Source organism: Ranitomeya imitator, chromosome 4 (genome assembly GCF_032444005.1).
Source record: "Ranitomeya imitator isolate aRanImi1 chromosome 4, aRanImi1.pri, whole genome shotgun sequence".
In the NCBI taxonomy this organism is placed as follows: Eukaryota; Metazoa; Chordata; class Amphibia; order Anura; family Dendrobatidae; genus Ranitomeya; species Ranitomeya imitator.
Window position 1 is genome coordinate 234,867 of NC_091285.1, and position 24,160 is coordinate 259,026.

Sequence of the window (24,160 nt, forward strand, 5' to 3'; positions counted from 1 at the left end):
ACACCCAGGTCCACGTGTATCACTTAGAGCCGGAGGGAGGTTGTCACTGGATCCAAAAGTCAGAAAGATTAAGAAGGTGTCTGCAATGCCAAACTCAGAGACCTTCTGCAGCCAGATGCAGAGCGACTGTCTGCTGCATCTGACACACCATGACATCACACACAATAATGCCTGGTTGAATGTTCAACAGCGAGAGCCACAGATCTGTCTGGTCTGTTATACCTTTCCAAAACTGTGTGGTGGTGGACTGTTTGTCACCTAAACAAATTAGTTTCAGCAGAGCCTGTTACCAATTCATCGAGACAATGCTTGCAGTTTGCAACTGATATGGATAACGTGCTCTGAGATGACAATTCAGAGATAGAGGATGAGGAGGAGGAGGGGGTGCAGGAACTGTTGTAGAAGGTGGAGGAAACCCTGATGAAACTAGCATCCACAGTCCTTGGCGTCAGTAGCATGTGTGATGTCCCAGGGTCCAGGTTAGTCCTGGCCTCCACAAGTTTTACCCAGTGTGCCATCAGGGAAATATAGTGACCCTGGCCACAAGCACTTGTCTTAATGTCACTCGTTAAGTGGACCTTCCCAGTAACAGCATTGGTCAGGGAATGATATTGAACACGTGCTGGAACGGCACCCGGGTAAAAAAGAGTGATGGCTGGGGACCTAGTATGAGGATACAGAAAGCCTCAGTGTCCTAAACGACAACATTTCTAGTACATGCAGTCTTGAAATTAATTTAGCATGAGGGCAACCTGCTGGATTTCCAAAATTAATGACTGAGGGATGCCTGATGGCCTTTCAAAATATATGTCAGGGCCGCCTGATGGGCCTTCAAAATCTACGAGTGAGGGCTGACTGATGGCCCTCAAAAATTTATGGCTGAGGGCAAGAAGGCCACATGATAACCCTGTTGATATGGTGTAGTAAGAGAAGTACAAGAAAAATAATAAACCATGAACTATATACTCTGTTTGGGGTCGGAATGGGTGCATGGGAATACACCAGAAAAAAAAATTGAATTGCCTTTATATTCACTGTTGTCATCCCCTGGGGTTGAGAAGCCTTGGCCAATCCAGGATTTGTTCATTTTGAGAACAGTCATCTTGTCAGCATTTTCAGTAGACAGGAGGCACTAAAAACCCACAGAATCAACTTAAGTAGGGAGGCCTGTGAGCCTTAAATTTGCCTCATGTAAAAAAAAAACAGAGATGCATTCACACAATGGGAGAAAGGCCCAAATACACCTCTTGTGTGAATAAATGGACAAATAACTTGGGGATTTCTTTCCCCAGATCGGGTTGGAGAAGTTTTCCTTACATGGTTCATGAATTGTCGTTGGCAAAGGTCTCCAAGGAGATAAAAAAAAATGTTTTGAATCCCCTGCTTCAATCTATTTGAAGCCCAGGGGTTGCCTGATGCCCTGAACTGGTACAGAAGGAACTGCGCCCCCCCCTTAGCTGGAGCAAAGTCTGAGTCGGATGCATGACTATAGGTGGACAGACAGGTTCATCTGCCGCCGAAACGTGAATAAGACCTCTCCTATATTACACAGGTTTAAGGCCTCTTGTATTTTACACGGGATGGAGGCCTGTCCTATGTTACACGGGATGTAGGCCTCTCCTATATTACACGGTGTGGCAGGGGGTCAGTCGGTGCTCTTGTCTGCTGGCCCGAGACAGTATCGACCAGGGCTCATTCCACTGAATGCCCGCTCTCCTTCCCAGTAAGCATAATACTAAGACAACACAGAGTGAGGGTAAAACAGTGGGGCAATACATTATTGAACCACCAACAAACAATAACATATAGAACAGTCCTCACAAAACTACGAAGGTAGTGCAAAATTACAGATTCTCACCCCTACGCTGGCTCGCAGAGATTAGAGCAACTGTGAATTTGGGGCTTCCAGGACTAACTACCCCCATCCCGCTTTTGGCAGCCCCCCAAAGAGAAGAGGTAACGTCAAGCTTAGGAAGCTGACAGCCTATTGGACATACATGGCCAGGTGACCTGATTGTCCCAACTAGGGTTGTGCGAAATGGATCGGACAAATTCAAAAATCGCCGACTTTCGGCAAAGTTGGGTTTCATGAAACCCAACCCGATCCTAGTGTGGGATCGGCCATGAGGTCGTCGATCTTCGCGCCAAAGTCGCGTTTCGTATTACGCGCTCAGCGCCATTTTTCAGACAATGAAGGAGGACACAGAGTGTGGGCAGCGTGATGACATAGGTCTCGGTCCCCACCATCGTAGAGAAGGGCATGACAGTGATTGGCTTGCTTTCTGCGGCGTCACAGAGGCTATAAAAGTGCGTGCACGCCGACCGCCATCTTCTGCCGATCTTAGCATAGGGAGAGGTTGCCGCAGCTTCATCAGAAGAAGGGATATAGTTAGGGAGGGAAGATTAAGCCCCAAAACTGCTTGTGCTGTAGCGATTTCCACTGTCCAACACCACCTTTTCTTTGCAGGGACAGTGGAGTTTATATTTTTGTGCATCAGCTTTGTAGCTTATTAGGCTGCCCTATAAGGCTCCCTGATAGCTGCATTGCTGTTTGTACGCCGCTGTGCAAACCAACTGCTTTTTTAAAAGCAAAAATCCTGTTGCTCCTTTCTGCACAGTTATCTTGTTTATTTGTCCACACTTTTGTGTGCAGCAGTAACATACATAGTAACATAGTCCTTTTTCTTGCTGCCATACTTGTCCTGAGATCACTGTAGGGAGATTGAAATTGTACTACAGCCCTTGTATTTTTTCATATATCTTCCAGCCACTTAGGCTACGTTCAGACTAGCGTTGTGCGCTGCTGCGTCGGCGACGCGACGCACAACGCACCGAAAAACGCGGCAAAACGCACGCAAAAATGCTGCGTTTTGCGACGCGTGCGTCGTTTTTTGCCGAAAATCGGACGCAAGAAAAATGCAACTTGTTGCGTTTTCTTGGTCCGACGCTTGCGGCAAAAAAGACGCATTTGTCGCAAAACGCAACAAGCAAAAACGCATGCGTCCCCCATGTTAAACATAGGGGCGCATGACGCGTGTGTCGCCGCTGCGTCGCCCGACGCGGCGCCGACGCACACTAGCACAACGCTAGTGTGAACGTACCCTTACATTGTGTTGTTTTATGCACAGGGCCTGAGGTTTGCTTTAGTCTCTCCCCAAAAAAAGTGAGACCAGACACCGGAATGTAAGTATGTAGTGTTTTTTTTTTTACATTTACAACGGTAACCAGGGTAAACATCGGGTTACTAAGCGCGGCCCTGCGCTTAGTAACCCGATGTTTACCCTGGTTACCAGTGAAGACATCGCTGGATCGGCGTCACACACGCCGATTCAGCGATGTCAGCGGGAGATCCAGCGACAAAATAAAGTGCTGGACTTTCCCCAACGAGCAACGATCTCCCAGCAGGGGCCTGATCGTTGGTCGCTGTCACACATAACGATTTTGTTAACGATATCGTTGATGCGTCACAAAAAGCAACGATATCGTTATGTGTGACGGTACCTTTACATTGTGTTGTTTTATGCACAGGGCCTGAGGTTTGGCTTAATCTCACCCCCCCCCTCCCCCCCCCCGCAAAAAAAAAAGGGAGATTCAAATTATCACAAAGTAGATGTATTTCAGTCCTGTTAGTTTGTGGTATATCAGCCAGCCACTTTCTGCCACTTACATTGTGTTGTTATATACACTGGGCCTACGTTGTGGTTCAGTCTCCCAAAAAAAAGGGGAGATTCAAATTATCACAAAGTGGATATACTTCTGTCCTGTTAGTTTGTCGTATGTCAGCCAGCCACTTTCAGCCACTTACATTGTGTTGTTTTTTGCACAGGGCCTGATTTTTTGTTCAGTCTCCCCCCAAAAAAGGGAGATTTAAAATCTCAACACGTTTATATACACCTTCTACCTTGTTTTACAGTACCATATAACGGTTGTTATTTTGGTTAGATTTTCCAAAAAATGAGGAAATCTGGCGGAAGAGGCCGTGGGCGGTGGTTGCGAGCTGGTACTGATGGTGGTGGTGGTGCATCTGGTGGTAGTGGCAAAAGCACAATAGCACCTAAGGCTGGAGGTGTTGAGCCAGCGTCATCGTTTGGCTACACAAGGCCTTGAAGGCTCCCTTATCTGGCAGTAGGAAAACGGCTTTTAAAGCCAGGGCACCAGGAAAAAGTTTTGGCTTTCCTTGCTGACTCAGCCTCCAGCTCTTTCGCCTCCTCTTCAGAAAGTTCCAAATATAAAAGCAGTGAGTCGTCAGTGGCTGCTCCCAGTCAGGAACAAGACGTTTCCTTGTGTCCTTCACCCAAACCAAAAGTGAAGGATGCGTCAGGCGACACTACAGGTTACTCCATGGAGCTCTTTACACATACGGTGCCTGGGTTAGAGAGGGAAATTGTTAAAAGCCCATTACAAGATGAATCAGACATGGAGTGCACTGATGCACAGCCACAGCTAGATTATAATGCTGCTCCATTGACTCAGATCACTACATTGCCCTCGCAGTGTACTGAGCCAGAATCTGACCCTGATGAGACTATGGTGCCCCGTCACGAACGCTATAGCACCTTACACGGTGACACAGAGGAAGGTGCACATGACATTGAAGAGGAGGTGATAGATGACCCAGTTGTTGACCCAGATTGGCAGCCATTGGGGGAAGAGGGTGCCGCTGCCAGTAGCTCAGAAGCGGAGGAGGATGATCCACAGCAGCCATATACATCGCAACAGCTGTCATCTGGCAGGCCCGTATCAGGCCAAAAACGTTTGTCAAAAACAAAAAACAGTTTTAGGACAGCGTGGCCATCTGGTGAAAGTAGAACAGCGTGCAATGCCTGAAAAGGTATTCCATAGTAGGAAGAGTGTGGTGTGGGAATTTTTTAACCAAGATCCGAATGATCAGTCAAAAGTTATCTGTAAGAAATGCTCAAAGACCTTTAGCAGAGGGAAGAATCTTCAAAATTTAAATACAATGTGCATGCTTAGACATTTAAACAGCATGCACTTGCAAGCCTGGACTAACTACCAAATGTCCCGTACCGTTGGTGCACCTGCTCAGAATGAAGGTAGTCAGCAATGCTACATTGCTTCCCTCACTGTAAGCCCACCGGTTAGGATACCACCAGCAGCAAATGTGGAGGTATCGTCGCAAGGCCAAAGCAGTCAGGGAATCATTGTATGTAGGCCAACATCGAGAATACCATTACCAACCCTCTCTCAATCCGCCATGTCCACCACCACCACCCCCGCTAGTTCCACCATATGCACCTCTCCAGTCCAGCTCACCCTACAAGAGACTCTCATTAGGAAAAGGAAGTACTCATCCTGTCATCCGCGTACACAGGGTTTGAATGCCCACATTGCTAGACTAATCTCGTTAGAGATGATGCCCTAACAGTAGGTTGAAAGCAAAGCTTTCAAAGCCCTGATGGCCTACGCAGTACCACGCTATGACCTACCCAGTCGACACTTCTTTGCGAGAAAAGCCATCCCAGTCCTCCACCAGCATGTCAAAGACCGCATTGTCCATGCACTGAGGCAATCAGTCAGTAGAAAGGTGCACCTCACAACAGATGCATGGACCAGTAGGATGGCCAGGGACGTTACGTGTCCATCACGGCGCACTGGGTTAATGTTGTGGATGCAGAATCCACAGGGGACAGCCATAGTGGGACAGTTCTGCCTAGCCCATGGTCTAGGAAACAGTTGGCTGTAGGCGTTCACCACCCCTCCTCCTCCTCCAGAAGCGAAAGCTCGTCCACAGAGCGTAGTCGCACGACCATTCCATCCACAGCTGCCAGTGTTGCACACAAGGTGTCCCATTATCGAACAGCTAGTGGTAAGCGTCAGCAGGCTGTGTTAGAAATGAAGTGTTTGGGTGACAAGAGACACACCGCGGAAGTACTGGCCGAGTACTTGCAGCAACAAACTCAGTCATGGCTGGGCAGTGTACATCTTGAGGCAGGCAAGGTAGTCAGTGATAACGGAAGGAATTTTATGGCTGCCATAGCCCTTTCAAAACTTAAACACATACCTTGCCTGGCTCACACCTTGAACCTGGTGGTGCAGTGCTTCCTCAAAAATTATCCGAAGATACCAGCCCTGCTCCTGAAGGTGCGAAGACTTTGCTAGCACATCCGCCGGTCGCCCGTACACTCCAGCCGTATGCTGAACCATCAGCAATCGCTGAATCTTCCCCAGCACCGCCTAATAATCAACGTTGCAACAAAGTGGAACTCCACACTGCACATGGTTCAGAGGCTGTGCGAACAGAGGCGTGCTGTCATGTATTTGTGGGAGTATACACATACACGGGCAGGCAGTTGGATGGCAGACATGGAGTTGTCTAGTGTGCAGTGGTCGAAGCTCTGTCAAGTCCTTCAGTGTTTTCAAGAATGCACACGGCTGGTAAGTGGTGTAAGGTGGTAGAGGTGCACAAATCAAAAGTGGCCTTGGACAGAGGGGTTTTCTGACCAGGTTGTGGAGTGATTTCGCAATGACCGCAGAGACGACAGGTACTGCTGCATCGATTCAAAGTGACAGGAGACAGCATTTGTCCAGTATGGTTACGAACTATTTTTCCTCCCTTATCGATCTTCTCCCTCACAGGTCATTCCTCTTTGATTACTGGGAATCAAAAATAGACACCTGGCCTGAATTGGCATTACAGCAGCTCGCTTGCCCAGCTGCTAGTGTGCTATCAGAAATAGTCTTCAGTGCTGCTGGTTCAATACTGACCGAAAAAAGGACTCGTCTGGCTACCCGAAATGTTGATGATCTAACCTTCATTAAAATGAACCAATCATGGATTTCAAATTATTTTGCCCCACCTTCCCCTGCTGACACGTAGCTTGCCTAAAAAATGTCTTGCTTTTGGCCTCCTCTTACTGACTGCTCCAATTCCTCCATTTGCAGCTGCTGAATGTCCACCATAGGCCATTTTTATACCTCCCTAAATGGTCTGACTCCCCCCCACAGGGCCGTGGTCACCACTTGGCGCAAGCACCCGTGCGAGTGCCGTTTGCCTGGACAGGTGGGTGTGCCCACTTTTGGGCGACGGCACTGGCACAGGGTCCCTCATAGTACAATGAAGTGTCTCTGACGGTGGTGGTGCACACCCAACGTCAGACACACCGTCGTATTATGAGGGGCCCTGTGCCAGTACCGCCACCCACGAGAGAGTGTTTCCCCCAGCTCGAACAGTGCTCTACCACTGGCAATACTTACCTCTCCCTGCTCCACCACTGTGTAGTCTGTGCTGATAAATCCTTCAATGGCACTGCCAATACAAATTTGTTGAAATGATAGATGATAGTTAAAATATACAGGGGCCTTAGCCTCCATTTTGACCAGTTAATACTTTGCGCCTACTACCACTGTCTGCTACTCAGCAGAGGAGCCCACCCCAGTACCTAGCTATGCCGCCTGTTTAGTCCTGTTACCAATTTTGAACACCTTTGAGCATACTTTGGTATTTGAGCCTACTAACCGTGTCTGCGTCACTCATTACAGTTGTCCTCCACTGAACAAAGCTAAACCGCCTGTTTACTCCTGTTACCAATTTTGAACTGCTTTTAGCCTACTTTTTTATTGTGGGCCTACAAACTGTGTCTGCGCCACTCATTACAGTTGTCCTCCACTGAACAAAGGTAAGCCGCCTGTTTACTCCTGTTACCAATTTTGAACTGCTTTGAACCTACTTTTTTGTGGGCCTACAAACTGTGTCTGCGCCACTCATTACAGTTGTCACCCACTGAAAAAAGCTAAGCCGCCTGTTTACTCCTGTTACCAATTTTGAACTCCTTTTAGCCTACTTTTTTATTGTGGGCCTACTAACGGTGTCTGCCCTCCTTGATTTTCTCCTCCACTGAACAAAGCTGAGCCTCAATTTTCATCCTGTTTCGGATATTAAACTGCATTTGGCCTACTTGTTTGGTTGGGCCTACTAACGGTGTCTGCTGCTCCTTGCTTTTCTCCTCCACTGAACAAAGCTGAGCCTCAATTTTCATCCTGTTTCGGATATTAAACTGCATTTGGCCTACTTGTTTGGTTGGACCTACTAACGGTGTCTGCCGATCCTTGCTTTTCTCCTCCACTGAACAAAGCTGAGTCTCAATTTTCATCCTGTTTCGGATATTAAACTGCATTTGGCCTACTTGTTTGGTTGGGACTACTAACGGTGTCTGCCGATCCTTGCTTTTCTCCTCCACTGAACAAAGCAGAGCCTCAATTTTCATCCTGTTTCGGATATTAAACTGCATTTGGCCTACTTGTTTGGTTGGGCCTACTAACGGTGTCTGCCGCTCCTTGCTTTTCTCTTCCACTGAACAAAGCTGAGCCTCAATTTTCATCCTGTTTCGGATATTAAACTTCATTTGGCCTACTTGTTTGGTTGGGCCTACAAACAGTGTCTTCCACTCCTTGCTTTTCTCCTCCACTGAACAAAGCTGAGCCTCAATTTTCATCCTATTTCGGATATTAAACTGCATTTGACCTACTTGTTTGGTTGGGCCTACTAATGGTGTCTGCAGCTCCTTGCTTTTCTCCTCCACTGAACAAAGCTAAGCCTCAATTTTCATCCTGTTTCGGATATTAAACTGCATTTGGCCTACTTGTTTGGTTGGGCCTACTAACGGTGACTGCAGCTGCTTGTTGTTCTCCTCCACTGAACAAAGCAGTGCCGCCTGTTTACTCCTGTTACCAATTTTGAACTGCATTTGGCCCACTTTATTACTTGGGCCTACTAACTGTCTGCCACTCATTACAGTTGTCCTCCACTGAACAAAGCAATGCCACCTGTTTAGTCCTGTTACCACTTTTGAACTGCATTTAGCCTACTTTATTATTTGGGCCTACTAACTGTGTTTCCTTCTCATCCTGCCCATTGCCCAGCCACTGCTAGATGAGTCTGCTGGTACATTGACCCAGACCACTACATTCCCCTTGCACTCTACAGAGCCAGAATCTGACCCTGCTGAAAGTCAGGTTCCCTTTCCCGCATACTATACCAACTTACACGGGGACAAAGAGGAAGGTGCAGATGAAAGTGCAGGTTCCTTCATCAGGTGGGAGGGGCATACTCGTTGGTGACGTCACTGGCACAGGGCCCCTCATAGTACGCAAAAGTGCCTCTGCCGGTGGGAGGCGCCCCCGCCATCAAACACACCGCCGTACTTTGAGGAGCCCTGTGTCAGTGCCAATGACTGGGCCCCCCTGCTTGCTCAGGATCACAGCACTTGCAAAGTTTAAATACTTACCTCTCCCTGCTCCACTGCCGTGACGTAGTGCGCATTTCCTGGGCCCATGAAAAACTTGAACCAGCCCTATCCCCCCACAACTTTAGCCAAATGACCCCTAATTTTCAATGACTAACTATTATTATAAGGCAAATTAAGATTGACAAGCTTAAGTAACAAGAATTGATGTTTTTGGCATTAAAATGGGCACTGTAGGTGTTTTCCTGTCCTCCTCTCACTGCAGACTTTGATTCCCCATTGACTTGCATTGGGTTTCGTGTTTTAGCCGATCACCGACGTTTTGCAATAATCGGCCGATTTCACCCGACCCGACTTTTGACAAAGTCAGGTTTCGCGAAACCCGACTCGATCCTAAAAAAGTAAAAATCGCTCAACTTTAGTGAGGACAGAGGAGGAAAATGGTGCCAGACTTTTCTGTCTGTGGCTCAAGTCACCTAAAAACAAGAGGATTAGCACACACCTCATACAGAGTGCACACACAGACACTACTCAAACAGTTCACACACAACTTGTACATTACACACACCAATCATACAATACGTACACACAAGCATAACACCACATACACTGCACACACGCAGCTCAAACAGTACACATAGACTTCACACAGCACATCATACACAGTTTACACACCTTATACAGTGCACACACATTGCAGTGCACATATACATCACATACAGTTGTAAGATGGCTGCTGGACAGGTCCTTGTGGAGAGATATCTATCATTGTGGTTGGTAGCTTCGGTAATGTAAGCTTGGGAAAGCATGTTCCAGCACATATAGTACTGAAAGAGTTATTAGGACATTCCAGGGCCGGGTTTTACGAGCAGTCAAAAGAGATGGGTGGAAATGACTGCTCACATATCCCCACTCCAGGGGAATGGTTTGGCAGATAAAAGTGTCTCATTCAGTGTCTGGAGATGTGTGGGTCTCCTGTGTGCTGAGCTGTGCTAAGGCCTTAAGAACCCCTGGACCCTAACCCTATGAACCCATAATATCACTTTGTGGTTCCACTTTGTGCGGGAAAAGGCTTTGATTTAGTTTGGTTCCCTGTGCGGTTTATGCAGTGTTAATAAATCTGCTTGGACGCCTTGACGAAACCGCTTCCTGTGCCTACCTCAACCGCAGCTGAGTGAGTAAAACCTTACACGGTGCACACATACAGCTCAAACAGTAGACTCATAGCTTATAGAATTTGTAGATTGTAAGCTCTCACCAGCAGGGTCGTCTTGTGTTGCTTTAATTATTGTATTGTTAACATTGTTACTTATGACTGTTGTGATTGAAGCTGTTAAACTGTAAAGCGCTGCGGAATATGTTGGCACTATATAAAGATTATTATTATTATTATTACACATACAACTTAGGCCTCTTTCACACTTCTGTTTTTAAAATCTGCACAGGATCCGTCAAAATGTTGAAAAGAGGGATCCTGTGCCGATTGTAAAAAACGGATTCACTGGAGCCATTTTTTTGACGGTTCCAGTGCATCCTAGAAGGCTATGTGCACACATTGTGTATGAGTCTTCGCCGCTGTTTTTCGCTGCGAAAACGCATACACAACACAACCCATGATAAAAATAATAAAAAAAAATATTGTGATGTTCTTACCTTCCGGCGTCCCGCACAGCCCCTGCAGCCTTCCCGATGCTCGCGATACTGCCGGCAGCTCCGGTTCCCAGTGATGCATAGCGAGACAATGACCTGTGATGACATAGCGAGACCGCTACATCATTTCGCTATGCATCACTGGGAACTGGAGCTTCCGGCAGCATCGCGAGCATCGGGGGGGGGGGGGCAATTTTATGACGGATCCAGCACACGACAAATGAAACATGTGGCCATTCATCACAATCCGTCGCTAACACAAGTCTATGAGAAAAAAATGGATCCAGCAGCACCATTTGCTTGATCCATTTTTTTTTTCCCAAAACGACAGTTTGTGACGGAAAAAGAAAGACAGAAGTGTGAAAGAGGCCTTAGGCTACTTTCACACTTCCATCTTCCAAATCTGCACAGGATCCGTCAAGACGTTGAAATGACGGATCCTGTGCAGATTGTGGAAAACGTGTGCACTGGGCTCGTCTTTCTGATGGACCCGTCGAGGCTCTGTGCACCTGTTGTGTATGCATTTTCGCAGCGGTTTTCCGCTGCGAAAATGCATACACAACACAAACCAGGTTAATAATAATAAAAAAAATAAAAAAATCGCAATATCCTCACCTACCGGAGTCCCGCGCCGCGATGCTCACGGCAGCTAGCATTCATAGTAATACATTGCGAAATCTCGCGAGAAGTGGCGGTCTCGAACTAGCGTTCATATTAATACATTGCGAAATCTCGCGAGCAATGTATTACTATGAATGCTAGCGCCGGGAGCATCACGGCGCGGGACTCCGGTAGGTGTGGATATTGCGATTTTTTTTTTTTTTTTATTATTTTTAACATTATATCTTGTTACTATTGATGCTGACTGATTTTCCGACGTGCAGAAAAACGTTCCTCTGAACATTTTCTCTGCCCGATGGACCGTTTTTTTATGCAGGATCCGGTGAAAGATGGATGAAATGGATGGCCATCCGTCACAATCCGTCGCTAATATAAGTCTATGAGAAAATGCAGGATCCTGCTAAATTTCTTTCAGAATCCTGCATTCTCAAAAAACGATGGATTGTGACGGAAGCTGAAAGACAGAAGTGTGAAAGAGGCCTTACAGAGCACACCACACACAGTGCACAAACACCTCATACAGTGCACACACATTGCAGAGCACATACACACCTCATACAATATATACATACAGCACACATCTCATACACATCATAGATACAGCACACACCTCATACACAGCATACATACAGCATGTCTGGAAAATATGAATTATTTTCCATTGTTTGGGGTACACAGCCAGAGCTACTCCTTCCACCAATAGTTTCTCTACAGCCAAAATCCTTCTTGCAGCCCATTTACCCCTCTCTGTGAATTTCCATTCTTTCCTCCTCCCTTCCACCAAATGGTCATTGTGGAATGTGAGTTTATGGCTTTGTCAGCTAGCAGAGAGCAGAATGTGTTTGTCCACCAAAATCCTTTAGTCTGCTAGGCATAGCACATAACGTTTTGACACATAAAGTCAAAGTTCAATAACACACATTAATCCTAAAAACATGAAAATTAGATTTCCAAGATCTGGGTAATTAGGGCTACGCATGGCAGCGTTTTGTGGCATTTAGGGCCATTGGAATCCTGGGAAATGAATTTCTGCCCACCAGTAAATCACAGACATACTGTGTTTGGACTCTAAAGAACAGTAAAATCACAGGGTAAAAAATAATGGCAATATTGCAGGCCCATGAGTAGGGTATCTCCCAGAAAACAGCCTACATGTGAGGTCAGCCAAAATGCGAGTCCTTAAGTTTATGGCCTAACCATAAAACAAGAATGTCCATTTTGCGAGGCATTCAGAGCCGGAGAGACAGCTGAGAACACCATGCTGGGGTGCTGAATCATTCCTTTGGGAACTCTCCTCCCCTTTATCGACACATCATACCTGTGACTGAGATTAAGTAAGTTTTGTACCTATTATCCCTTTATTTTATAACTATTTGTACATATTTGTATTTGTCTCTTTTGTAGTATCTTTTTGTAATTTTTATAAACACTGCCAATTTTTTCTCGAGTAAACTTATCAATTTGCTAGCTTCATTCTTTTGGCTCTATGATCGAACCGACACATACTCCATGCAAATTCACGCTACCTGTGGTTGGTTTCTGACCCGATATAAGCTTGGTAACGGACCAGCTTACATCTAACGAGGAATTGGTGGCAGCATAGCATTCTGGTGTTGTTGGGGGATCCTGGAATTGACAGATCGGAGGTTTATATATATATACTCACGGCCTGGGACTGGGGATATATATACTGCCTTCACTGCAGAGTGCCCCAATAACCAGCACGTGACAGGGCAGTCTCTCCGGCAACTATTTATCCTAGGTGCAATACCCTGACTGACCTGAGGGTAAGGTGGGCGCCACAGAGCTGCAAGTTCTTGACTAAACGTAAAAGAGGTTTTCCTGACACAGTACACACCTCATACACTGTATATAGCACACACCTCATACACAGCATACAGGACACAGACACACCTCATACACTAAATACATACAGTACACACCTCATATACTGCATACATACAGCACACACCTCATACAGTGCATACATACAGCACACACCTCATACACTGCATACATAGAATCATAGAATGTTGCAGTTCAAGGGTAATTGTTCTTGACTAAACGTAAAAGAGGTTTTCCTGACACAGCGCACACCTCATACACTGTATATAGAACACACTTCATACACAGCATACAGGACACAGACACACCTCATACACTAAATACATACAGCACACACCTCATACATTGTATACATAGAATCATAGAATCTTAGAATGTTGCAGTTCAATGGTCATTGTGTCCAATCCCCTGCTCAGTGCAGGATTCACTAAACCATCTCAGGCAAATGTCTGTCCAGCCTCTGTTTGAAGACTTCCATTGAGGGACAACTCACCACCTCTCGTGGCAGTTTTGTTCTACTCATTCATCACCCTCGCTGTCAAAAAGTTTTTTATAAATCTAATCTGCATCTTCTCCCTTTCAAGTTCCATTCCATGGCTTCTTGTGCTTCCATGTGCAAATGAAAATAATGATGATCCCTCTACACTGTGACAGCCCTTCAGATATTTGTAGACAGGCATTAAGTGTACTCTTAGCCTTCTTTTTTACAAGCTAAATATTCCCAGACCCTTTAACCATTCTTCATAGGATATATTTTGCCGTCCGCTCACCATTCTGGTTGCTCTTCTCTGCACTTGCTCCAGTTTTTCGATGTCTTTTTAAAAATGTGGTGCCCAGAACTGGACACAGTATTCCAGATGATTCCTGACCAAGGAGGAGTAGAGAAGGACAATTACTTCATGTCATCTACACTATGCTTCTCTTAATACCTCCTAGAACTGTGTTTGCCTTTTTTGCTGCTGCATCACACTGTTCACTTATGTGCAGTCTGTGATCTATTAAGGCCCCTTCACATTAAGCGACGCTGCAGCGATACCGACAACGATCCGGATCGCTGCAGCGTCGCTGTTTGGTCGCTGGAGAGCTGTCACACAGACAGCTCTCCAGCGACCAACGATGCCGGTAACCAGGGTAAACATCGGGTAACTAAGCGCAGGGCCGCGCTTAGTAACCCGATGTTTACCCTGGTTACCAGCGTAAAAGTAAAAAAAAAAAAACACTACATACTTACCTACCGCTGTCTGTCCCCGACGCTCTGCTTCTCTGCACTCCTCCTGTACTGGCTGTGAGCACAGCGGCCGGAAAGCAGAGCGGTGACGTCACCGCTCTGCTTTCCGGCTGACCGACGCTCACAGCCAGAGCAGGAGGAGTGCAGAGCACAGCGCCGGGGACAGACAGCGGTAGATAAGTATGTAGTGTTTGTTTTTTTTTTACTTTTACGCTGGTAACCAGGGTAAACATCGGGTTACTAAGCGCGGCCCTGCGCTTAGTTACCCGATGTTTACCCTGGTTACCAGTGAAGACATCGCTGGATCGGTGTCACACACGCCGATCCAGCGATGTCCGCGGGAGATCCAGCAACCAAATAAAGTTCTGGACTTTGTTCAGCGACCAACGATCTCCCAGCAGGGGCCTGATCGTTGGTCGCTGTCACACATAACAATTTCCTTAACGATATCGTTGCTACGTCACAAAAAGCAACGATATCGTCAACGATATCGTTATGTGTGACGGTACCTTTAGTGTACCCAAGTCTTCACACGTGTTGTTACTTAATTCTATTCCCCCCATTCTATAGATGTAATTTTCATTTTTCTTTCCCAGATGTAGAATCTTGCATTTTTCCCTGTTAAATACCATTTTGTTAGTCGCTGCCCATTGTTCAAACTTATCTAGATCCTTCTGAATCCTTTCTCTCTTTTCTCTAGTGTTAGCTATCCCTCCTAGCTTTGAATCATCTGCAAATTTCATTAGATTACTTTGTTTCCTTATCTAAATCATTTATAAAAATGTTAAACAACACTGGGGCCAGGACAGAGCCTTGTGGTGCCCCACTTGAAACACTATTCCTATTGGATGTGCAACCATTTATCACCACTCTTTGAATACGATCACTGAGCCAGTTACGAATCCACCTAACCGTAGCCTTGTCAATCACACACTTGGTCATTTCTTCAATAAGGATAGTATGAGATACTGTATCAAATATTTTGCTGAAGTCGAGATACACCGCATTTTCCTGATTCATCTAGTGATTCCATCATAGAAGGAAATTAGATTAATCAGGCATGACTTGCTTGCTAGAAACCCATGCTGGCTCTGGTTAATTGCTGTATTCCTATGCAACTACTTACATGCTGATTAAGAATTTGTTCAAATATCTTTCCTGGTATAGAAGTAAGGCTCACTGGCCTATAATTTTCTGGCTCTGTCTTTCCTTTTTTGAAGACAGGGCCATTTTCCCTTATCCAATCTTCTGGGACACATCCTGTTTTCCAGGATTTTTCATAGATTCTGGCTATTGTTCTGCAATTTCCTCTGCTAAATCTTTCAGTACCCTAGGATGTAATTCATCTGGACTAGGAGGTTTAAATTCATGTAAATTAGCTCAGTGTTCCCTCACCATCTCTCTGGTTACAGGTAGTGTGGATTCTTCTATTCCTTCAATGGCATGGTGAAGATCAGTTGATGTTACATTTGCTTTATTAGAGAACACAGATGCAACATAGAAATGTAAAAGTTCGGCTTCTCAACATCATTTTTGACCACTTAACCCTTTTCATTCTGTAAAAATCCTATCACATCTTTAACTTTTTTTTTTAATTTGACATACCCCCAAAATCCTTTTTTACTGCTTTTGGTCTCCCTTTAAAGTCTTACTTCATTACTGGCTTTAGCTCTAATAACTCTTGCCCTCCATTCTCTGCAAACAGCATTATATTCTTCTTTAGATATGCCCCCTCTTTCCATTTGATAAACATTTTCTTTCCTTTTTAACAAGTGATTCATTTCTGTGTTCATCCACCCTGGTCTCTTTAAATGCTTCCAATTCTTCCTTCTTTTCAAATTATTCTTACCGAGTGAGAATTTCATTCAGCAAAATCTCCCATCTTTCTTGGACATTTCCGTCCCTTAGGACATCCGGCAATTGGACTGTCATGATTCACACCGTGACCATCACCCCCATGTCACGGATCGGGGTGACTTTAGGCCTACAGACGGCTATCACATGTGCAGGGGGGCTTATCTTAGTTATCCCTCCACTGATACAATGTGATGAAAAAACACACACAAGGCTATTGACCTCTTAGTTTACAGCAGGGGCTTATTTTAGTTATCCCACTGCTCTGCAATATTGTAAAAAAGAACCTAGCACTCAACTGATGCTTTAGTGCAGCTTTTATTGTAGTGGTAGTGTGTACCACTACAATAAAAGCTGCACTAAAGCATCAGTTGAGTGCTAGGTTCTTTTTTACAGTTTATGAAGGTGTGGGAACCTAACCTTAGCACCATCCTTTCCAGTAGTGCACACGGTATATTTTGTGAGACTGCTCTGCAATATAACATGAACTGCAGGGATTTATGTATATCCTGCTTTACAGTTCCGCTTGAACTTGCAGCTTTCTGATGCCCCCTTACCCTCAGGTCAGATTAGATACTGCACCTAGGGTAATTAGTCGCCAGAAAGGCTGCCTGCTATGTACTGGCTATTGGGTACGCTGCAGCGAAGCAATATAACTACTCCCACTCAGGCAGGAACAATAATTATCAACGCCGCAGTCGCTGCAACGACTCCCAAAGGCACGGCACACGGTATGCTGCCACCAGCTTCAATTAAACGGGTCCGAAGCTAACCCAAAACAGTAGCGTAATTCCCTTCAGAAGACTTAGGGTACGTTTTAGAGCAGGAAGAATGAAAACTAGTAATTTAAATATTTTACTCCGAAAGATTAAGGCAGTGTTTACAAAGGTATATAAAGATGTTACAATATGAGACAATTGAAAATATGTACAAGGTAATTATAAAATAAAGGGATGAAATGAGAAAAGGTAAAACTCACATGTTCTCAGTTCATATCAGGCAAAACCATGCTGGTAGGCGGAACCCCAAATGTCCCAGTGCATCCGGAGGTCTGGATAGGAACAGCTCCTCAAGTAAAAAAAACACTGCTGGGTGCCTGGCATAACACTTATAGCTCAGCCTGGTGACATCTGTTGTGAATTCTGTTGTCGGGCTCCCTCCTGTGGTCATGAATGGTACTTCGGCTGGTTCTGTCCATGGACTTCCTCTGGTGGGTGTTTCTGAGTTTCCTTCCACAGGTGACGAGGTTAATTCGTTAGCTGGCTGCTCTATTTAACTCCACTTAGATCTTTGCTCCATGCCACCTGTGTTGTGTTAGGCAATTCAGTAACACAATGTACATAGCGATCAGAGCACATACAGTGATCTGACAATAACCCAAAATAATAGAACGAGCTCTGAGACGTGGAAACTCTGTAGACCGCAATTCCTGATCCTCTCCAAACACAACTAGAGGCTGCTGTGGATTGCGCCTAACGCTCCCTATGCAACTCGGCACAGCCTGAGAAACTAACTAGCCTGAAGATAGAAAAATAAGCCTACCTTGCCTCAGAGAAATACCCCAAAGGAAAAGGCAGCCCCCACATATAATGACTGTGAATAAGATGAAAAGACAAACGTAGGGCTGAAATAGATTCAGCAAAGTGAGGCCCGATATTCTAGACAGAACGAGGATAGGAAAGATAACTTTGCGGTCTACACAAAACCCTAAAGAAAACCACGCAAAGGGGGCAAAAAGACCCTCCGTACCGAACTAACGGCATGGAGGTACACCCTTTGCGTCCCAGAGCTTCCAGCAAAACAAATAGACAAGCTGGACAGAAAAAATAGCAACAAATAGCAAGAAGCACTTAGCTATGCAGAGCAGCAGGCCACATGAATGATCCAGAGAAACACAAGTCCAACAATGGAACATTGACAGGAAGCATGGATCAAAGCATCAGGTGGAGTTAAGTAGAGAAGCAGCTAACGACCTCACCAGATCACCTGAGGGAGGAAACTCAGAAGCTGCAGTACCACTTTCCTCCACAAACGGAAGCTCCCAGAGAGAATCAGCCGAAGTACCACTTGTGACCACAGGAGTGAACTCTGCCACAGAATTCACAACAGTACCCACCCCTTAAGGAGGGGTCACCGAACCCTCACCAGAGCCCCCAGGCCGACCAGGATGAGCCACATGAAAGGCACGAACAAGATCGGGAGCATGGACATCAGAGGCAAAAACCCAGGAATTATCTTCCTGAGCATAACCCTTCCATTTAACCAGATACTGGAGTTTCCGTCTTGAAACACGAGAATCCAAAATCTTCTCCACAATATACTCCAATTCCCCCTCCACCAAAACCAGGGCAGGAGGCTCAACAGATGGGACCATAGGTGCCACGTATCTCCGCAACAATGACCTATGGAATACGTTATGTATGGAAAAAGAATCTGGAAGGGTCAGACGAAAAGACACAGGATTAAGAACCTCAGAAATCCTATACGGACCAATAAAACGAGGTTTAAACTTAGGAGAGGAAACCTTCATAGGAATATGACGAGAAGATAACCAAACCAGATCCCCAACACGAAGTCGGGGACCCACACGGCGTCTGCGATTAGCGAAAAGTTGAGCCTTCTCCTGGGACAAGGTCAAATTGTCCACTACCTGAGTCCAAATCTGCTGCAACCTGTCCACCACAGTATCCACACCAGGACAGTCCGAAGACTCAACCTGTCCTGAAGAGAAACGAGGATGGAACCCAGAATTGCAGAAAAACGGCGAAACCAAGGTAGCCGAGCTGGCCAGATTATTAAGGGCGAACTCAGCCAAAGGCAAAAAGGACACCCAGTCATCCTGATCAGCAGAAACAAAGCATCTCAGATATGTTTCCAAGGTCTGATTGGTTCGTTCGGTCTGGCCATTAGTCTGAGGATGGAAAGCCGAGGAAAAGGATAGGTCAATGCCCATCCTACCACAAAAGGCTCGCCAAAACCTCGAAACAAACTGGGAACCTCTGTCAGAAACAATATTCTCTGGAATGCCATGCAAACGAACCACATGCTGGAAGAACAAAGGCACCAAATCAGAGGAGGAAGGCAATTTAGACAAGGGTACCAGATGGACCATCTTAGAAAAGCGATCACAGACCACCCAAATGACTGACATCTTTTGAGAAACGGGAAGGTCAGAAATAAAATCCATAGAGATATGTGTCCAAGGCCTCTTCGGGACCGGCAAGGACAAAAGCAACCCACTGGCACGAGAACAGCAGGGCTTAGCCCGAGCACAAATCCCACAGGACTGCACAAAAGTACGCACATCCCGCGACAGAGAGGGCCACCAAAAGGATCTAGCCACTAACTCTCTGGTACCAAAGATTCCAGGATGACCAGCCAACACCGAACAATGAAGTTCAGAGATAACTCTATTCGTCCACCTATCAGGGACAAACAGTTTCTCCGCTGGGCAACGATCAGGTTTACTAGCCTGAAATTTTTGCAGCACCCGCCGCAAATCAGGGGAGATGGCAGACACAATTACTCCTTCCTTGAGGATACCCGCCGGCTCAGATAAACCCGGAGAGTCGGGCACAAAACTCCTAGACAGAGCATCCGCCTTCACATTTTTAGAGCCCGGAAGGTACGAAATCACAAAGTCAAAACGGGCAAAAAACAACGACCAACGAGCTTGTCTAGGATTCAAGCGCTTGGCAGACTCGAGATAAGTCAAGTTCTTATGATCAGTCAATACCACCACGCGATGCTTAGCTCCTTCAAGCCAATGACGCCACTCCTCGAATGCCCACTTCATGGCCAGCAACTCTCGGTTGCCCACATCATAATTTCGCTCAGCAGGCGAAAACTTCCTGGAAAAGAAAGCGCATGGTTTCATCACCAAGCAACCAGAACCTCTCTGTGACAAAACAGCCCCTGCTCCAATCTCAGAAGCATCAACCTCGACCTGGAACGGAAGAGAAACATCTGGTTGACACAACACAGGGGCAGAAGAAAAACGACGCTTCAACTCTTGAAAAGCTTCCACAGCAGCAGAAGACCAATTGACCAAATCAGCACCCTTCTTGGTCAAATCGGTCAATGGTTTGGCAACACTAGAAAAATTGCAGATGAAGCGACAATAAAAATTAGCAAAGCCCAGGAACTTTTGCAGACTTTTCAGAGATGTCGGCTGAGTCCAATCATGGATGGCTTGGACCTTAACCGGATCCATCTCGATAGTAGAAGGGGAAAAGATGAACCCCAAAAATGAAACCTTCTGCACACCAAAGAGACACTTTGATCCGTTCACAAACAAAGAATTAGCACGCAGGACCTGAAAAACCGTTCTGACCTGCTTCACATGAGACTCCCAATCATCCGAGAAGATCAAAATGTCATCCAAGTACACAATCAGGAATTTATCCAGGTACTCACGGAAGATGTCATGCATAAAGGATTGAAACACTGATGGAGCATTGGCAAGTCCGAACGGCATCACTAGATACTCAAAATGACCCTCGGGCGTATTAAATGCAGTTTTCCATTCATCGCCTTGCCTGATTCTCACCAGATTATACGCACCACGAAGATCTATCTTAGTGAACCAACTAGCCCCCTTAATCCGAGCAAACAAATCAGATAACAATGGCAAGGGGTACTGAAATTTAACAGTGATCTTATTAAGAAGGCGGTAATCTATACACGGTCTCAGCGAACCATCCTTCTTGGTTACAAAAAAGAACCCTGCTCCTAATGGCGACGATGACGGGCGAATATGCCCCTTCTCCAGGGATTCCTTCACATAACTGCGCATAGCGGTGTGCTCAGGCACAGATAAATTAAACAGTCGACCTTTTGGGAATTTACTACCAGGAATCAAATTGATAGCACAATCACAATCCCTATGCGGAGGCAGGGCATCGGACTTGGGCTCATCAAATACATCCCGGTAATCAGACAAGAACTCTGGAACCTCAGAAGGGGTGGATGACGAAATTGACAGAAATGGAACATCACCATGTACCCCCTGACAACCCCAGCTGGACACCAACCTGGAATTCCAATCCAATACTGGATTATGGGCTTGTAGCCATGGCAACCCCAACACGACCACATCATGTAGATTATGCAACACCAGAAAGCAAATAACCTCCTGATGTGCAGGAGCCATGCACATGGTCAGCTGGGTCCAGTATTGAGGCTTATTCTTGGCCAAAGGTGTAGCATCAATTCCTCTCAATGGAATAGGACACTGCAAGGGCTCCAATAAAAACCCACAACGTTTAGCATAATCCAAGTCCATCAAATTCAGGGCAGCGCCTGAATCCACAAACGCCATGACAGAATACGACGACAAGGAGCATATCAAGGTAACAGACAGAAGAAATTTTGACTGTACAGTACCAATGGCGGCAGACCTAGCGAACCGCTTAGTGCACTTAGGACAATCAGAGATAGCATGAGTGGAATCACCACAGTAGAAACACAGCCCATTCAGACGTCTGTGTTCTTGCCGTTCAATTCTGGTCATAGTCCTATCGCACTGCATAGGCTCAGGTTTAATCTCAGGTAATACCGCCAAATGGTACACAGATTTACGCTCACGCAAGCGTCGACCGATCTGAATGGCCAAAGACATAGACTCACTCAAACCAGCGGGCATAGGAAATCCCACCATGACATCCTTAATGGCTTCAGAGAGACCCTTTCTGAAAATGGCTGCAAGCGCAGATTCATTCCATTGAGTGAGCACGGACCATTTTCTAAATTTCTGGCAATATAGCTCTATCTCATCCTGAGCCTGACAAAGAGCCAGCAAATTTTTTTCTGCCTGATCTACTGAATTAGGCTCATCGTACAGCAATCCAAGCGCCAGGAAAAACGCATCGATATCACTCAATGCAGGATCTCCTGACGCAAGAGAAAATGCCCAGTCCTGAGGGTCGCCACGCAAAAAAGAAATGACGATCCTAACCTGTTGCGCTGGGTCACCAGAGGAGCGAGGTTTCAAAGCCAGAAACAGTTTACAATTATTCTTGAAACTCAGATATTTAGTTCTATCTCCAAAAAAACAAATCTGGAATAGGAATTCTCGGTTCTAACAAAGAATTCTGAACCACAAAATTTTGAATATCTTGAACTCTTGCCGTGAGCTGATCTACACATGAAGACAGACCTTTAATGTCCATTGTAACACCTGTGTCCTGAACCACCCAAATGTCTAGGGGGAAAAAAAGACAAATCACAGTGCAAAGGAAAAAAAATGGTCTCAGAACTTCTCTTTTCCCTCTATTGAGAATCATTAGTACTTTTGGCTTCCTGTACTGTTGTGTTAGGCAATTCAGTAACACAATGTACATAGCGATCAGAGCACATACAGTGATCTGACAATAACCCAAAATAATAGAACGAGCTCTGAGACGTGGAAACTCTGTAGACCGCAATTCCTGATCCTCTCCAAACACAACTAGAGGCAGCTGTGGATTGCGCCTAACGCTCCCTATGCAACTCGGCACAGCCTGAGAAACTAACTAGCCTGCAGATAGAAAAATAAGCCTACCTTGCCTCAGAGAAATACCCCAAAGGAAAAGGCAGCCCCCACATATAATGACTGTGAGTAAGATGAAAAGACAAACGTAGGGATGAAATAGATTCAGCAAAGTGAGGCCCGATATTCTAGACAGAACGAGGATAGGAAAGATAACTTTGCGGTCTACACAAAACCCTAAAGAAAACCACGCAAAGGGGGCAAAAAGACCCTCCGTACCGAACTAACGGCACGGAGGTACACCCTTTGCGTCCCAGAGCTTCCAGCAAAACAAATAGACAAGCTGGACAGAAAAAATAGCAACAAATAGCAAGAAGCACTTAGCTATGCAGAGCAGCAGGCCACAGGAATGATCCAGAGAAACACAAGTCCAACACTGGAACATTGACAGGAAGCATGGATCAAAGCATCAGGTGGAGTTAAGTAGAGAAGCAGCTAACGACCTCACCAGATCACCTGAGGGAGGAAACTCAGAAGCTGCAGTACCACTTTCCTCCACAAACGGAAGCTCCCAGAGAGAATCAGCCGAAGTACCACTTGTGACCACAGGAGTGAACTCTGCCACAGAATTCACAACACACCTGTCAATGTTCCAGTATTGGTCTAGTTCACTCCTGGATCATTCTTGTGACCTGTCTTCCCAGCAGAAGCTAAGTTCCTGCTTGTATTTTCTTTGGTTTGCTATTTTTCTGTCCAGCTTGCTATTTTTATTGTTGTCTTGCTTGCTGGAAGCTCTGGGACGCAGAGGGAGCGCCTCCGCACTGTGAGTCGGTGCGGAGGGTCTTTTTGCGCCCTCTGCGTGGTCTTTTTGTAGGTTTTTGTGCTGACCGCAAAGCAACCTTTCCTATCCTCAGTCTGTTCAGTAAGTCGGGCCTCACTTTGCTAAATCTATTTCATCTCTGTGTTTGTATTTTCATCTTTACTCACAGTCATTATATGTGGGGGGCTGCCTTTTCCTTTGGGGAATTTCTCTGAGGCAAGGTAGGCTTTATTTTTCTATCTTCAGGGCTAGCTAGTTCCTTAGGCTGTGCCGAGTTGCATAGGGAGCGTTAGGAGCAATCCACGGCTATTTCTAGTGTGTGTGATAGGATTAGGGATTGCGGTCAGCAGAGTTCCCACGTCCCAGAGCTCGTCCTTTATTATCAGTAACTATCAGGTCATTCCGTGTGCTCTTAACCACCAGGTCCATTATTGTCCTGACCACCAGGTCATACCAGTACAGGTGGCCCA

General features: G+C 45.9%; 1 protein-coding gene across 3 annotated transcripts in view; it reads right to left on the reverse strand.

Annotated features, from left to right (window-relative positions):
* LOC138674913 (ras-related and estrogen-regulated growth inhibitor) overlaps nt 1-24,160 on the reverse strand; it is an 83,582-nt gene that overhangs the window by 51,563 nt on the left and 7,859 nt on the right. The window contains exons 1-2 of one of the 3 annotated variants that reach the window (XM_069762741.1): nt 17,381-17,705; nt 14,090-14,183 (exon numbers count right to left, since the gene is read on the reverse strand). The exons of the other annotated variants lie outside the window; for them this stretch is intronic. The gene's annotated coding sequence lies outside the window, so the exon portion shown is untranslated. Of the gene's footprint in view, nt 1-14,089; nt 14,184-17,380; nt 17,706-24,160 lie in introns of those variants that run through there. 3 annotated transcript variants of the gene reach the window in all.